The sequence below is a fragment of the Rhodnius prolixus genome, unplaced genomic scaffold (assembly GCF_049639745.1).
Source record: "Rhodnius prolixus isolate KJV_2025 unplaced genomic scaffold, Rpr scaffold_10, whole genome shotgun sequence".
NCBI lineage: Eukaryota > Metazoa > Arthropoda > Insecta > Hemiptera > Reduviidae > Rhodnius > Rhodnius prolixus.
Window position 1 is genome coordinate 2,025,379 of NW_027411615.1, and position 15,224 is coordinate 2,040,602.

Here is a 15,224-nt window from a genome sequence, read left to right on the forward strand (position 1 = left end):
TCTAATTCCCTTCACATGTCGTGACCAGCCGAGGCGTCCTTTCATTATAAAGGTCACGAGGTCTTCTTCCTTGTATAATTGGTAGAATGTTCATTTTTCATTTATATATACAGTGGTACCTCGGTTTTCGACCACAATTCGTTCCGGAATTGTGGTCGAGAACCGAAACAATTTATCCCATAAGAAATAATGTAAACTATGTAGTTTATTTCGTTTCTAAGCCCCAGAAATATGCCGTTTTACTCGTCTAATTTTTATATTTTATAAGAGCCATACTCGACAGACAGATCCGAGACTCGTGTGCCCATTTCATATTTGGTAATTATTTCTTTCTTGAGTTCAATAGTTCTTCTTGCAGCTTCTCTCTTACCTGTATCGTTTTCTATCACTGCTGGCTTTCTTCGGTGCCATGTCTAAGAGTTACACTAAGCGTGAATCTTCCTCCGATCGCAGATCTTGACTTGTACTGATGCTGTGGGTGAGACGCGCCGGGCCGGACGAACGCCATTCGGCTCAACTCGGCTCATCTCGGGTGTTCGAGTTCCAAATGTTAGTTCGGATTTCGGAACAATATTTTCTCGAATTCCTTGGTCGAATTCCGATTTGTTCGAAAGTCAAGTCGTTCGAAAACCGAGGTACCATTGTATATATATATATATATCAATCGGAAATGGTTCCCAATTTTCTTCTTTCAATGTGTAAAACGTGGAAAAACAATTTATTTTATTTTCTTTTTTCGCGTACAGAAAGAAGTTTTGAGATAAAAATTAATTTATCACTTTTAAAGCTAGAAAAGTAAACTGGATTAATTAAAATGAAAATTCATTAAGAGCTGTACAACCACAAAAAAAAGGAAAGGAAATTCGAGAAAAACTTTTTCCTAATTTATTAAAATAAAAAAGGAAAGTGTCATAGATTTTCCGAGCAATGAATTTTAAACTTGACGAGATATAAATAATTCCTTAACAGGTGTTACTGATCACATTTTTTAGCATTAATCAAACCCAGATGGATGGTAGAAGATTTTTTTTTTTAATTTATTTTTCTCTTAATTTAAGATTGAAAAATACTACTTCAAGCTACTGGATTTTAAAAAAATTTGAGCTGTCACCTCGTGTGGTTATCCCCCTGAGTTAAAAAAAAAATAAATAATTAATTATTCTATATCATCTGGGCTAAAAAAAAAAATGGGAAAAACTAACATTTTTCACATTTTCCATTTCTTTTAAGTGCCGTCAGGTGGTTCTGTATTGGGTTTTTAGGTAAATTCTATCTAGATTATGGAGATTGCAACTTTACTGTAAAAGACATTTTTTTTTTCTGCTATTTAGAATAGAATAGAATAAACTATATTTAACAATTGAAGGTATATACATATGTACATAAGGAGTTCCAGTATAAATACTATAACCTCCAGCTAATTACATAAATTGTTACTATAGTATAAAAGTAAGTAATGAGGGGAAAAACAATGAAAAACCCTCAGCCTCTAAGGAAAGTTTTACTTCAGGGAGTCCCTAACTCTCCTGTGTCTGTGCACCGTGTCCAAACTATAGTCCCCTATAAGTCTGCATAGGTGGTTGTGATTTGATTCACACTTACTGAAGTAACCAGCAGCGAGGTACTTGATATAGTGTTCTACATAGTCCATGTTGGTGTTAGAGTGTAGGTCTATAATACGCGTGTAGCGGGGGGAAGTTTTCATAAGCCTGAGGAATTTATTTTGTATGATCTGCAGCGAGGCGATATTGGATCGACATGTCAGACTCCAGGAGGGAGACAAGCATAAAGTAACATGGGTCTAACCACTACCTTGTACAGGAGGAGTTTATTCTCTCTGAGGACAGTTTAGAGTCCCTGCAGAACAGCGGGAATAGTACTCGAATGGCTGCCTTGCCTTTATTAACTCTATCCTTTATGTGGGGGTAAAAGTCATCCCACGATCCAGTATTACTCCAAGATACTTGATAATGGCAGCCCACGGCACAATCTGTCCCCCGAAGTGGACATGTCGATACAAGATCGGGCCTGCGCTTGGTGAAAAGGATAGCTATTTATTCTGCTATTTATTGACAGCTTCAATGATTCTACACACATTAATTGATTGCATACGAACATATCGCCTGAACGGAAGTGTGAATCTTTGTACGCGGGTCTACCTAAAGATTTATCGCTTTTGTTTGAGAAAGCTTTCATTAAAATTTTTACCTTCTTCTATATTCTGAAACTGGGTTTGAATTTGAGTCTTGGAAAAAAACTTGTTATTTTTTTCTCTTTTACATGTGAAATTTGTGCCTTTTAAAAGAGACAGTTCTAAAATCGCAAGTGTTTGTAGTAAATCAAAATGGTGGTATAGTATTTTGCTCCAGAATATTTTCAAAATCTCCGTTGGTCCGTTATTCACTGGAATAAACAATGCGGCAAACACTATATAAATTGAAAACGTTTCATGTTTACCAAATGTAACCATTAAAATATACATAAATATTGTAAAATAAACATTGTATATCATATGTAGAAAGATAGATTCAAGCTTTTACCAGAGTATGTATATCTCTGCCAGAATATACATACAAACAGCAGAACGCCCAGCTGGGGAACGATAATGGAGGGAATATCGTGGGAGAGAGAGAGAGAGAGAGAGAGAGAGAGCAGAGACAGAGAAAATTAAACTAAATATTGACCTTATTTCATTTAAATAAAATTACCATTTGCGCATAACATCGCATAATATTACGTAATAGAGCAAGGTGAGAACTGCGCTGGGTGATGCACATGGCGTTGCTAGCAATGGTATTTTTAGTTTTAATCGTTAACGATCGTCAATTGACCATCTCTGGAATCTGTTAAATAGTTCACTTCGCACATCTTCTTAAAGTAGACGTGTGGATGTATAACAGAAATGGATAAAATGGACTATGGTACCGCAATAAAATACGTTTTGAAGGTACATCTCCTCCGGAAATTCATCTAAGCTTGGAGCAGAATTAGGCGCCCCCTTGAAGCATTTCGCGGCTCTGAGGGAACTAAAATAACAAATTTAGAAAAAGAAAAGAATTTTTTTAATTAATTTTGACTTTTTACCGGAAATTTCTGTTTTCTAGATATCGTGAAAAGTTGATCCGACAGTAAAATGATCAGTGAGAGTGAACTAGGAAAATCCGAGGAAACTGTAACTTTATATTTTGATTTGTTCTCTTTAGCAAATCCTATCTAAAATTTTCAAATTGGAGTACAAATTTGTACTTAAGGGAAATTTTATTTGGAGGGGGGGGAATGGCTCCCAAATTTTTGTTCAACTTTCAATACTTACACACGTTTATCTATAACTTTTATTTTTGAAACATTTTTCCCGGAAAATCCCATTAATTTCTGTGAAATAGGACTTGGTAGGGTTCCTTTATTATAAATGTAGGATGACGTGGCTTTATGAGACGTCATCTTGGAGAATGGACACCATCACCAACTGACTTACGCCTTGCTAACGACAGATTAACAAAATACTGTACCAAACGCAGACTGACAATTTAGACAAAACAGTTCTCTGATCCCGTGGCCTTCCCACGTTAAGTACCTAGGCCTAACTTTTCTACAACTAACTGACTTTCACTACACACGTTCAGGACAAAGTAAACTCAGAAGCAAACTGGACTACACGACTACTATTTCCTCTACTCTCTCATGACTCCTAAATGACTGTGTATCTAACAAACTACTCCTTTACAAAAAGGTCACTAGGCCGATGTTGCTCTACGCCTGCTCTGTCTGGAGCCTAACTTGTTCTAGTAACTACTAGTAACTCTCAGACTTGCAACAGACTCTCCAGGACGCACTAAAATTGACTCATTCCACGGAGACTGCATCCATTATCCTCTAGTACACTCCTACATCCAAAATCGTCTGCTCAAACTCTTTTCCATCCTAGACTGTCACCCTAATCCTCTCTGCCGCGACATAGCCTCCTACAGATCCTTCTATTCCCTCCAGACACAAAAGACTAAAACTCATACTCCTCTAACTTTCTACACTAGCTGCAGGTTTTTCCTTCCTTTTTCCCTGCATTCTTATCCTACATCTTAACCTTTCTTGTTATCCTCACTTGTTATGAAGGTTACATTGTTTTGTACATTGATACTTCATATATTTATTTATTATTTTGTACATATTTATGTTATAATAAAGAATTATTCTATTCTATTAGATCTCCAAGTGAGTCTTAGCTTAGGAGGATATGTTGAAGATGATTGATATCTAGGGCAAAATTTTCTTGAAAAGCGGCGAATAAAAGAAATTTTCTAAATTTTCTCTTCTGGACACCGGGAAATCGGTTATTTCACTGACTTTATCCTTGCATATACAATGACCTCTAAATAAACTTTCTTAAAAAATTAGCTGGAAGGTACTGGATTTCCATAATATTGAGCGCTTACATTTAAACATTCAGTAACATCCTCAACTCAGATGGAAATTACTGAAGTAAAAGAAAATTGTATGTATATATGAGTTGAGGCGGAATTTTGTTCCTTAATTTGTTCTAATTAATTTTGTTCCATGTAAATTCTTGGATAAATGAGTGAAATCTTATTTGTTCATAATTTATTTGTTTCGATCTTCTCTGTAATTATTTTCTTTTCAAATTGCAAACTAAGTCTACATAGCTTCTTAATAGACAAACTCGGATGATGTGCAAATAGATCATTAAATTATTTAAGCTTTCACTATAATTGGACGACCAGCATCATTTATAAGTAAGAAGTGAATTCATCTAATAAGGATAATTAAGTTTATTATTTATTTAGGATTAACTAAACAGTAGCTAGCGGCGTGGGATTACGTTTTGGCAAAGGATGCAGTAAAGTTAAATCGCGCCATTGAGAAACGGCCTGTCTGATGGCTTCATGTGCAGCACTGTGACTAAAATGTACCCTAGCACTGACGCAACTCTGGACTTATCCGACTTAGTTCTTATACTGAAGCATTTGTTTGCCGACCACTCGGAAATATCTTTACAATAAAACTTCTGGGGTATTTACTCCAGTAAGTTGTAAAGAAGGTGTTAATAAGGATGCTGGAACAGTTCAATTGAATCTTAAGTAAGGATAGTCGTCTCTTATTGCGGATATCTCGCTATTAAGTAATAGATTTTATTATAATAAAGTAATGCCTATTTTATAGGTAGGCTTTAACGTCTAACTAACTACCAAATTAGATGTCATGGACAGAAGCTAGTAGCTAACAAACGTAACTATAAATTTCTCATATTAACCATTAAATAAAATCAAAAGCCTAGACTAGGAGAATCGAACCCACTAAACCAACAATACATCTTAGCTTTGCGGGTCTAGCCTATAACCGCCTAACATACTCCACTATAAATTTCTCATATTAACCATTAAATAAAATCCAAGGTCTAGAGACCAGGAATCGAACCCACTAAACCAACAATACATCTTAGCTTTGCGAGTCTAGCCTATAACCCCCAACATACTTTACTATACATTTCTCATATTAACCATTAAATAAAATCCAAAGCCTAGACTAGGAGAATCGAACCCACTAAACCAACAATACATCTTAGCTTTGTGGGTCTAGCCTATAACCGCCTAACATACTTTACTATAAATTTCTCATATTAACCATTAAATAAAATCCAAGGCCTCTAGACCAGGAAGCGAACCCACTAAACCAACAATACATCTTAGCTTTGTGGGTCTAGCCTATAACCGCCTAACATACTTTACTATAAATTTCTCATATTAACCATTAAATAAAATCCAAGGCCTAGAGACCAGGAATCGAACCCACTAAACCAACAATACATCTTAGCTTTGCGGGTCTAGTCTGTAACCCCCAACATACTTTACTATAAATTTCTCATATTAACCATTAAATAAAATCCAAGGCCTAGAAACCGGGGAATCGAACCCACTATACCAACAATACATCTTAGCATTGCGGGTCTTGCCTATAACCGCTCGGCTATCGTAGCGCTGATAAATTTATATAATTTCAAAGTAGTTTCTACACATTATATTTATTAAATAGAAAAAAAAATTCTGTTGGTGCTTTTATAAAGGTGAAATATTTATAGACATTTGAATATTTATGTAGCTTTTTAGGAAAATTAAATCGCTGAAAGCTTTTTTTCTATCAGTTTTAATATTTTAATTTTGGAAATGGCGACAAATACGTATATAAAATATTGTACATTAAATTATTTAAATATGGAAATATTTGCATATTATTAATATTGTGCAAGAAGAAAATGAGGCTGTCATTTAATTAAAATAAATGGAATTATAATTTATAAATTATCGGTAACTTGGAATGCTATTGTGAAAAATGGAATTTGGAAGTGAATTTGGCCAAATCCAGAATAGTGGTATTTAAGCCGAGTGGTGGCAAAACATCGGGTAAGGAAAATTGGTATTTTCGAGGTAATCCAATTGTCAAAGTGAATGAATACGAATATTTGGGTATTAAATTTAGTAGCACGCTGAACTTTAAAAGGCATCTTATTGCTAAATTAAGTCGGGCCAAACTGGGGTTAAATAGTTTCGGCAGTGTTTTGTTTTCGAATAAAAATATAAATTTTGCTAAAAAACTGAGGTTATTTCATGCAACTTCACGCTCGGTTCTATGTTATGGGGCCCAAGTTTGGGGCTGGCAACAGTTTGACGAGGTTGAAAAAATTCAGCGCTTTTTCCTTAAAAAGATATTTGGATTGCCACAGAATACCCCTACCTACTTTTTGTTGCTTGAAACCGGTCTAAACAGTATGTATATGTATACGTATCGGCTGCTTATAAGATATGTTGGAAAGGTATTGCTGATGGCTGATGGCAGGTTACCTAAATTTTTGGCTAAATCTATGATTAATAAAAAATTAGGTTGGGCCAAGGAATGGCTATCTCTTGTCAATCACTTTAATATTGACCCTGGCAATAATAGAAACATTGTAGAACAGTGGGATGAGAATTCGGGCACACTGTTGCGAAGTATGATTAATTTTGAAAATAATAATTTATACAAGAGAGTTAATGATAGCATGTTTCATTCACTATACAAGCATCTTAAGTTTCAGTTTAGTACAGGTCACCACTATCTAACAACTCAGAGTTTTTTGGAGTGTAAATTAATTTTAAAAATAAGATCAGAAATGATTAATTTAAGATGTAAACCATGGATATCTGAGTTCTCGTCGGATTGTTTATTGTGTAATATGGGGCTCAAGGAAGACTTGCACCACTTTTTGGTGGTATGTCCTGCTCTTGAAAATTATAGATTGGAAATACTGGGGGAAGATAAGATTTCTACGGAAAGCATGTTAAAACTATTGAATGGCCACGATTGGTCTCAAATTGTTGCCTATGTACGATGTGCTTACAAATATAGACAGTCTGTTCTTGAAAACTGTACATAGACCACCGGCATTATTCTGCGGTTGAGTTTGTTTTCATAAGTTCTTATATTTAAAGTGTCAATATATGAAATAAAATATATGTATAATAAAAATTAAATATATAAATAAATAAATAAAATATATATATATAAAATATAAAAAATATATAATATGTGATTGCGAATTTGATTTCATATTAGTGATTATTTCATGTTACTGTTTGTGTTGGTTCATTGGATTTAATTATATTTAGTGCAATTAATATGTAGATATGGGACAAATTAAGTAAATAATAAATAATTGGAAATGTAGGCAATAGTTATATTGGTTACTATAGCTGTTAAGTAATTGTTGAAATTGTTTATTTGAAAATTTTTTGGGTTTGTTTGGTTATGTTGATAATTTTAAATATCCGATATTTTTAAATAAGTTTATTTTTGGGGAATTACGATATGTTATATACTTGTATTGTAACGCGGAACTCGCCTGACGGTCACTGTACCCTAGGCTATATGATTCAATGAATATTATTTGTGCAATTTATGTATTTTGATCATAAATAAATAAATAAATAATTTATAAATTAAATATTTATTTAGGGCCCAATAAGGGATATCCCTTCTTCGGAACTTCAAGTAGCCAAGTAAGGTCGAGTCTGATTTTATCTGACATTGCACACGTATGTCTTATGTATTTCTGACCAAATTCGGACTTTCATAAATCAGTTTGATGTAGAGATTCTCGCCTCGCACAAGCTGGTTTATTAGTGAAGTCAAAATCTCTACAACAAGTCGATTAATCTACCTTTGAGCTTTTTCTTTATGAATGTGTGTGTGTGTGAGTGTCTGTGTGTTGGGATTTCCTCTGAAATATAGCAAGTGCCAAAATCCTGAACTCGTAAAATATAAATTTCTATTAAAGTGAAAAGCAAGAATTTAAAAACAATAATAAATAAATAACGAGAAAAAACCTATTTTTAATGTGATAACTCAGTATTTTATGTTCTAGTAAAGGAAATCTATTTTCCATTCTCCCTCCCCCACACTCTCTCTTGAATACAAAAAAAAATACCCGGAGTTTTCCACGGTTGACCTGGAATTAATGTTGCAAGCAGCTGACTTTGAAATCAAATTTATTCTGTCAGTTCGTAGACAATGTAAATTTCATTAGCATTTTCATGGCAAATTTATTTATTTTTCACATTAAGGAAAATTTTTTGTTTGTATTTTTCTCCTAAAATTGAAAACAAGTTTATCTTGAAAAAAAAATCAAAATTTAGTTTGAAATTCACAGGATTTATTTTTATAGTTTTTAAATTATTTTTGAAAACATCTATTAAGGAAATGGCATTGACGAGTTAATTAATATTTTTAAACTCGATGCGAAAATTAAAGCTTTTTGTCTAAGGTGAATAGAAAAGAAGCTAATTCTGCCATGTAGCTTCGTCTAGCTAGGCGCCACGTTAGCCGAGTGGTTAAGAAACTAGACCCGCAAAGCTAAAATGTATTGTTGGTTTAGTAGGTTCGATACCCCGGTCTCTATGCCTTGGATTTTATTTAATGGTTAATATGAGAAATTTATAGTAAAGTATTTTTGCTAGTCGCCTCCGTCCATGACACCTAATTGTTGTAAAGTAGTTGGGCGTAAAGCCTGCTTGAATAGGCTATTACTTTGCTTTACTTTCTACGTCTAGCTTTGATGTAGCGGTTATTAGTTTGCATTAATAGTTGGGATATCCCTAGTTCGAGTCCAGTGTGTAGCTGATTTTTAGTTATTAAAAAAATGGTATAGGTAAGTACGCGTTTTGAACTCACCGTGCTTGGAAACTTGAATAAAAAATAAGCAGATACTTTACTTCCAAAATTTTAACAAATCTGCTGCTGTTTTGAGAAGGCCGTCTGTAGCAAAGACGATAAAGCTTTGCCGACTGAAATGGGCAGGTCAAGAGCCAGAATATGATTAGACCACCAGAAGTGTGTGAAGGCCTAAACTGCGATGGACTGAATTGTATGCTGGAAGGTGCAAAAAAAAAAAACCGGACCGGATGCAGCTGGGAAATTCTGAAGGAGCAGATTCCGGAGGACAAGGCTTCTTAAGGAGAAGTAGCATCTAATAATAAATAAATAGCAGTTATTTATCTTGGAAGAAAAGTGGCGAATACTAGCTCGATTTTTCCCAGCACTAGTATTTCATAAAAAATGAAATATAATTTGAGCAATGAATGTCCAGGATTAAGTTTATTCGGAACTAAAGAGTGTTAACAGGGCTGATAGGTTGTAATGAAGGTAATGAAAGAGAGTTCATGATAGGAGCTAAAGTAAAAGGGCTTGCCCTTCCCCCTCTCCATCTCTGGATATAGGAAAGACTTCTTGGTTAGTGTTAATATTCATAGGCATTTCGCATCAACAGCTTGATGATTCTGTAAAGCCCTTTGAGGAGGTGCCCATTAAAATAACCGAGAGTTATAGCGTTAGAAGTAGAGCGTACTAAGGGACGAGGGTCGCCCTATTTCATAAAATACAGTAAAGTTACTTCCCAAATATTTCTTACGGCTGTGTGTTTGGGAGATCACTTTAAATATGTTTTAGTGAACGCAGGATTAGAACATTATAATTTGCTATTAAATTCATCTCGGGGTTACCATTAAATTTGGTAAATTTATAATGTTTAATTGTTTGGTAATTTATAAATTTAGGTTGATTTTTTATGCACTAACTTGAATATTTTTTTTTTTTAATCGCTTTAATATTATCGCCTGTATTTATTGAAAATTTTAATATTGTTCATTAAATTAAGGACTTTGATACCTAGTCTACGTTTTGGGCTTATTTATTTATTTTGGGACAAGGAGCAGATTTTTTTTTCTTTTACCAAAGTGGATTCTTATACCATCAAGAACGGTTTATTAGCCTCTTTACCTGTAAAAACCTCTTTAAGAGACCCAGAGTTTTACCAATTAGTCGGTTTTGCGATGAGATCTTCTCTGGTCTCTCATCGACATTGCGGCTTTTCTAGAAGGCTATTTCCTTCTCTTCTTCAACGTCTTTAAGGTAAACAATTTATACCCCACTTTCCCAATATGAATCTTCCTTCAATAAATGGCATCACTCGGGAGGTGAAGTGGAATTTTTCTTAAATCTCCTTTCACAGAAACTGCTTGTGAAATCACCATTCTAATCTCAGCTTCTTCGCATGCTTTCTGAAGCCTGGACTTGTAATAAGTAACATCAAGAAACTTCAGACTACGCAAAACAAATTACTGTGACTAGCCACAGACTCTCCACGATGCAATAGAATTGACTCACTCCACGGAGACTGCGTCCATTATCCTCTGGTACACTCCTATGATCCAAAATCGTCTGCTCAAACTCCTTTCCATCCACTCTCCTATACCTCCTACAGATCCTCCTATACCCTACAGGCACAAAAGAATAAAACAGATACTCCTCTAACTCTCTTCACTAACTGCAGGTTTTTCCTCTCCTTTTTTTCCCTGCATTCCTATCCTGCTCATCTTAACCTTTCTCGTTCCTCACTTGTTAAGAAGGTTAAAGTGTATTATACTTTATACTTCTTTATTTATTTTATGTATATATTTATAGAAATAAATATTTATTCAACTCAATCGGCTTTGCATAATTCTTTCTTACTCAGGCTAAGAGACACCTTTAGATCTGCTCCAGTTCGTCACTTAAGTTGAACTCCCCTCCAGTTATTGTCAGGACTAATTGGAGTTGCACCGTTTTGTCTAGGCCAGCAGATGCATGAACTTCTTGCAGCCAGACTCAGTGCATGCCTTACATCACCATTATTATATTAATAATACGTTAATTGCAATACGTCATTGCCTATTGTTCAAAATCCCATCGATTTCTGCTATACATCTATTAAAAAGTCATAAACTATAAAACTTTTTATATAATAACAATAGCAATAATAAAAAAAAACAAAATGACCACACCTAACAGGTCATTAGAGTAATGTATTGGAAAGAATATAAAAATGATCTCATTATCATATCAAATCGAATGAGAATATAAATATAATAAATAAATGATAAATGAATGGGGTTTAAAGAATAGAAAATTAGATACAGAACGTAAATTAGGGGTATTTTCCTCTTTTTTTCCTTCCTATTTTTGCATATTCCTCTTCTCCCTTGTACTCCTTTTTTACTGGCGGCGCAATGATAAATCGATGTTCCCATTTTACTGGAGCATATTTAATGTAATCTTAATGGTTTATCTTCGCTCTTTTTCTCACTCTTTCTTACGCTCTTTCTCACACGCCAGAGAAAAAAGAAAAACTTGAGAAAATATTCACATCTGATGAAAAGCATTATACTTTATCTTTTTATTAAATTATCTTGCCTTAAGGGAGTATAAAAGAAAAAGGAAAAGTATTTAACTACATTTGCATGACTATGAATTGTTATTTTTACTTTATTTTTTAATTTTTCTTACATATTTAATTAAAATATGTATTATATATTGTATATATAATAAAAAATGAAGATAATTAGTAAGAGTGGGCAAAATTTTCATTTTTACACTCTGATAAAAGATAATCTTTACCACACAAGTACCTAAATGTATTACCCTTATATTTAATCTGAGAATATCACGCCTTTTTCATTTTAAAAAGGACTTAAAAAATTAACTTGAAAGCCTGTTTATAAAGATAACATTTAATACAGCTGGTTTTATTATTTTGATAAAACTTTACATACACACATGTCGGTTATGAAACGTGGGGTTGTTCGTGAGTTCGCCAGTTCGAATCCCGCGCGTGGCTATTTTATTTTTTTATTTTGTTTGAAAAAAAAAATGTTAACAGTTTAAAGTATGTGGTTCTGCTCTTATACTTGATGAACCTGTTAGGGTCCTTACACTGTCCGAGACGTTAAAGATTACATTATGATAGTGGCTATGATATGCGGAGAGAAGACGCGGAGTTCATATACTCTGTTCATTCCGGAAGTTTGGGGTCGGAAATTGCTGATGATGTTTCTTCGTCGGAAAAAAAAAAGAAAAACCCCGATCCTTATTACTGTTCTATCCTAGTAATTCTGTAATAGATCGTATCCTGCATCAATGAACAAAAGGGATCATGTGGGACGAGCATACATCGTAGATTTAAAAAAATAAAAAATTTGAGGCGCTTTCCAAAAATCTTAGATCATCGGCGCATCGAGGACGTATTTCTTATTAAACGGTTGTTGCCAGAGCAGATTCTGGTCCTGATGCTCCTCAGTGAAAGCCTCTAAAGTGCCATTAGCTGAAGAGGATGATGGCTGATGATCTTGGAAACAAAAAAAGAAGTGTTCTTCTTTGCATATCCATATTTCTTCCTTACTTTTTCACATCCTGCATCCCAATTCTTAAAAGAAACCTGGAGCAAAACAGTAACATTATCCAGCCTTCCCGGACCTCCGGATAAATGGCATTGATGATCATCATCATAAACCTCTACCTACAGTTCAGGGTGAAATTAATTTTCTGTTTAGTTTCCGGGAAATTAACCTCAAGCAGTCTGCACTAAGTGCTCCTTCATTACCCAGCACAGATCCCAGTGCTTAATATAATATTCAGTGACATTAAAAGCGTCGTGTAGGAATCTACTCAGGAGACTGAAATCTTAAGTACGTCGCTAAGTGCCGCAACATAATCTACCCAGCTAATACGTATATAATATTTAAAGGGACATTGGAAGGCGTGGCTAAGGATATCCTGTTGGAACAGGAAACATAAATCAGATTCAGCTTCTGGAGTTTCCCAGATTCTTTTTGAAAAGTTTCCCCATGGTTTTCCTTAAATTGAAATCAACAACTAGAGGTAGGTTACATCAATGAAACCTCTTCGTCAGCAGATAGACATTCCAGTAATAATCAGACTGTAGTTTCTTTCACAAGTAGGTTTTCTTTTCTTTTCTTTTTTTTTTAATGATTTAGGGCGCGTCAAGGTTATTGGCGCCCGGAGCTTTTTCCAGTGCACTGCCGGCCTCCGGACAGTGTTCTCTCGTTACAGACAACACTGTCCATCACCGGACTGTAAGTGATCTGTAAGAAGCTCCTAGGAAGAGAAAATCTAAGGGTCAGCAGCTGGATTCGAACCCGGGACCTCCGCGTGGAAGTCCAGTATGCTAACCTCATAGCTAATCTCTTCCCTCACAAGTAGGTTAAATTTCTTTACACGATTAAGTTGAACAAAAAAAAAAAAAAAAAAAAAAAAAATCACTGAAGATGAATCCAAATCTGAAATCAGTCAAAATTAATGAAATCGAACGTAATATTAGGGATAAATAATCGATATTGACCAAATTGTTCATCTAACTGCAGGTTTAAGTGAAAATTATAATTTATTTATTTTTTCTTTTTAGGTGCATCAACATCTGAGCTGGTTTCAGTTCATTCTGCTCTCCAGGCTGTGGGTATTCTCGTTGCAGAAAATCCTTCACCAGAAGTGAGCGCTAAGGAGTTATTGAGAAGAGGTTAAATCCTAGGGCCAACGACTGGACTTGGAACTTAGCATCTCCGCATGGGGATACAGTAAGGTAATCTCAGAGGTAAACCTATCCTCTTTCTCTACTCTACATTCTTATTACAACCAAAAATATACTTTTAGTAAGGCTACACGATAGCCGAGCGTGGGTTAGAGGCGAGCCCCCCGCAAAGTTAACTATTGTTGTTCTGGGTACCATTCCACGGTCTAGGCCTTGGGTTTTATTTAATGTTAGTAAAATTTATAGTAAAGCATGTTTGCAAGTCACCTAAGTCCTCGACTGCTGACTTGGCAGTTGTAATTAGTGAGCATTAAAAAGTAAAGTAATCGCCTATTTTTTCATGCAGGCTTAACGTCCAACTACCAAATTAGGTGTCGTGGACGGAGGCGAATAGCAAACATACTTTACTGTAAAATTTTCATATTAAACATTAAATAAAATCCAAGAACTAGACCAAGGGAATCGAACCCACTAAACCAACAATACATCTTAGCTTTGCGGGTCTAGCTTATAAACGCCTAACATACTTGACTATAAATTCCTCATATTAACCATTAAATAAAATGTAAGGCCTAGACTAGTACCGCAATACATCTTAGCTTTGCGGGTCTAGTCTAACTATACTAGTCTATATATTTGTGTATTTGTTTTTCTCGTAACCAAAAATTAAACTAACTAGAGTTTAAATAACTTCTCTATTAGAGCTGTATTATTAGAACCACCAACTTATTCAAAGTAAATAACAAAGTGCAGGTTACAAAAATACAAAATAAAAAGTTACCTTTTCCAATTAAAAAAATAAAATTAAACTCTTAATTAAAAAGCTCTAAAAACGTATTGCAAGTTTCAAATGCGTGGAAAAAAAGTTGTACTTTAATTGGATTAAATTATTAAAAGCCGTCCGGAAGTACTTTTCTAGCTGTCAGAGAAGTAGAAATGTTGCTTTAGTTTTTAGACTTATTTATTTAATCTATGTATTTATTTTTGAGCTTTGACCTGCGAAACTTTAAGTAGTCGATAAAGCTTCGCTTGTTTTCATTTTATTATTTAAATAATTATGAATTTATGATCGAATTTTTGCCTTAAATTTATGCTTTTTCTTGATGATTGATGTTCAAGCAACAAAAACAGGCGACGTCACTATTCAAATTTCATGTTAATCACGCAGTAGTATGTGGAGAAAGCTTAGATTAGATCGCGGGCTAAAAGCTGTACCCAAGTGAGTTATTTTGTCGGCCCTTTACAGGCGTCTAGAAGGAAAAACCTGGCTTACTTTAAGATCAAAGGTTTTTACCTCTAATGACCTCTTGTGGTGTGGAAA

At 34.5% G+C, this 15,224-nt stretch overlaps 1 long non-coding RNA gene across 3 annotated transcripts in view; it reads left to right on the top strand.

Annotated features, from left to right (window-relative positions):
- LOC141457087 (uncharacterized) overlaps positions 1 to 15,224 on the top strand; it is a 235,543-nt gene that overhangs the window by 204,954 nt on the left and 15,365 nt on the right. For 2 of the 3 annotated variants that reach the window (XR_012460199.1, XR_012460200.1), the window contains exon 2: positions 13,781 to 13,954. This is a non-coding gene — a long non-coding RNA (uncharacterized lncRNA). Of the gene's footprint in view, positions 1 to 13,780; positions 13,967 to 15,224 lie in introns of all 3 variants that reach the window. The other variant, XR_012460201.1, reaches the window with a different exon arrangement.